Source organism: Peromyscus eremicus, chromosome 15 (genome assembly GCF_949786415.1).
Source record: "Peromyscus eremicus chromosome 15, PerEre_H2_v1, whole genome shotgun sequence".
Lineage (NCBI taxonomy): Eukaryota > Metazoa > Chordata > Mammalia > Rodentia > Cricetidae > Peromyscus > Peromyscus eremicus.
The window spans coordinates 41428847-41431987 of record NC_081431.1 but is presented as its reverse complement, the minus strand read 5'-3'; positions in this window follow the sequence as shown (position 1 = coordinate 41431987).

The window sequence follows — 3141 nt, the reverse complement described above, 5'->3', positions numbered from 1 at the left end:
GCCGTGTTTCCTAAAGGCAATCCACCTACTGAACAATTGGTTTTAAATGTAGCATCATTGTTGAGTTTTAAATAACTACGTATGCATGTGTGTCTGTGTGTGTGTACATGCATGTGAGTGCAGGAGCCCTCAGAGTACAGAAGAGGACATCAGAGCCCCTGGCAGCTGTGAGTCCCCTGCCGTGGGTGCTGGGAACGAACGTGGGTCCTCTACAGGAGCAGCAAGTGCTCTGCACCACCGAGCCACCTCCCCAGACCCCCGACTGCTGAGGTTTTGCATTCATTTGAGCAAAATGTCTTTTGTTATTTCTGTTCCTGTTGGATTTTAAGAATAAAAACAAACAAACAGCCAGTCTGCGGTGGCGCACGCCTGTAATCCCAGCACTTGGGAGGCAGAGGCAGGAGGATCTCTGTGAGTTCAAGACCAGCCTGGTCTACAGAGCGAGACCCAGGACAGGCTCCAAAGCTACAGAGAAACCCTGTCTCAAAAAACCAAAACCAAAAACAAAACCAAAAACAAAACAAAACACCCTAAACTAGTTTTTCTCATTGTAGAAATAACCGAGTCCAGGACTAGGTGAGGGAGAACACAAGATCTGCCTGAACTATCTTTATGTGCCAGAAGTAAGAACACCCACAGAAGGCAGAGGCTTATAGAAAGATTCCAGGACCTAGCTATAGGGTACTCCTGGGAATGCCACATCAAGGACATTAAGAATCAAACTAACAAGAGCAGCAGTAAGCAACCTGACTAAAACAGAGCTAAAATAATATAAATAAAAAAGGAAGAAGGAAGACCTTCATGTCACAATAAACTATGAATTAATAAGTGTAGAAAAAGTGATGGGTTAGAAAAATCTCCATTTGGCAGCCATCAATGGTACTAAAGTTGGTGGAACAAGGTATGAGAAGTAACAGCATGCATGTGCATACACACACACACACACACACACACACACAGAGAGAGAGAGAGAGAGAGAGAGAGAGAGAGAGAGAGAGAGAGAGAGAGACTCAAAACACTGCCTCAGGAGACACTAATTAGAGATGGTGACAGGTGGCTGCCACGCAGAGACCTGGATATCCCCCCCATGAAATGTCAATGCTGCTTTGGATCCTGGTCCCACATGGTTGAAAATGACTGGGTTTCACGCCTATGATTCTTGCTCAAGGTGTGGAACCTAAATCCAGTCCAGGGAAGGCAGACAGACAAACTGAGGAGAGTCCTTGTTGCACTCTCCTGCACTATCTCTGAGACACAGAGAAGGCGGAAACCTCTCCAGACGGGGGACACACAGGCCTGAAGGACTCACATGGAGATGCGCCAAGTGACCGCAGAGCCAGAGCTTGTAGTTCTGCTATATCCCTGCGACAAACGCCATTCGAGTTGTTTATGGCAGCTTATCCAATCACCAAGAACTCAGCAGTTTCTAGAAACACAAGTTGATCTCCCATGGTTCATCAGTATCCCTGTTGATTCCCTCTGGCTGTCCCAGGGATGTCCACCCTCCTGCCTTCTCCAGCTCCCTGCTGCGGCTCAAGCTCCTCACTCACACCCTCCTCCTCCATCATCAGTGCTGGGCAGACTCCCTCTCAGAGTGCCTCAGACCCCCCTCTTTTCCCTCTCTCACTAGAGGAGCCTTTGTGATATCACTGAGACAGATGCCACTTGATAACGCCCAGGAAATCCGAGGTCAGCTCCCATTTCAAGACCAGCTGGTGAACAATTTCATTATCTTAGTAACTTCAGGGCCTCTCGCCTTGTAACCTCAGGCACTCAGGGATCCAAGGGGTAAAGATGAGGGCATCTTTGTGGGACGTCCCTGTGCCTACCACAGCTGGTGACATCTGAATAAATAATCGGTGTGGATTAAATGGTGCGGCATCCATGCCAGTTTCCCATTTTAACAACTTGGCTGGATTTACATGAGAATTTGTCACTGGGCAACACGAAGACAAGTGTGGGATCTTGTGCACTTAAAATGATTGGTTTTCTTTCTCAAAGAATGCTTGAGGAATTGAAAGCCAGAGAGAGGGAGAGTTAAATCAAGGTGAGACATTTACATTTGGGATTCTGAGAAGGGAAGTCTGGAGTTTTGGAGAGGTTTAATTTCATTTGTCATTTTTCTCTAGGTCTGAATCCTTAATAGAAAAAATTAAAAACTTAATCTTTCCTAAGTAAATTTTCTAAATTATGACTGACATATATGTCTGGATGGATAATTTTAAAATCTCATTTGGAACTTTAAGGGTATTTCAACACGTTGTAAAATGGACATGATTTGCGATTTACAATAACAAGGTTTACATTGGGAAGTGAAAGGAAAATCAATTATCCTGAATTGTATACACCTGTTGACTATAACTTGGAAGATGAATGTTGAGTATTGTTTTCTGTTTCAAACTCCATTATTTAAAAATGGACCTAGAAGAGAAAGATTGATATTTAAAAGCAGTTTATAAAAGAGTAAGGCGTGGTGGCGCACGCCTTTAATCTCTGCATTAGGGAGGCAGAGGCAGCAGATCTCTGTGTTTGAGGCCAGCCTGGTCTTCTGAGCTCCAGACAGCCAGAGCTATACAGTGAAACCCTATCTCAAACAAATAAATAAACAAACACCCCAAATCCCACAAAAAGATTAACAAACAACCAAGCCCACATCTCAGTTAATAGTACTGCACCAATGTTTATTTTGGAGACACAGTCTCACTAAGTAGCCCAGGCTGGCCTAGAACTTGCTATGTAGCCCAGGCTGACCACAGACTCCTGTGTGTTGGAATTACAGCCATGATTACACGGCTTTATTGCTCTGAACACTAGGACTGTACATTTGCCACTGTGCTTAGTGGTTTCTTTTTAAAAAATGATTCTGGCCGGGCGGTGGTGGCGCACGCCTTTAATCCCAGCACTCGGGAGGCAGAGCCAGGCGGATCTCTGTGAGTTCGAGGCCAGCCTGGTCTCCAAAGAGAGTTCCAGGAAAGGCACAAAACTACACAGAGAAACCCTGTCTCAAAAAAACAAAAAAAAAAAAAAAAAAAAAGATTCTGAAATGTATTATTATTGTACGAGTGAGTGATGGATGAAAGTCAGAGGACAACTTCATAGATTTGGTTCTTTCCTTCCATCTTTACTTGAGCTACAGGGATA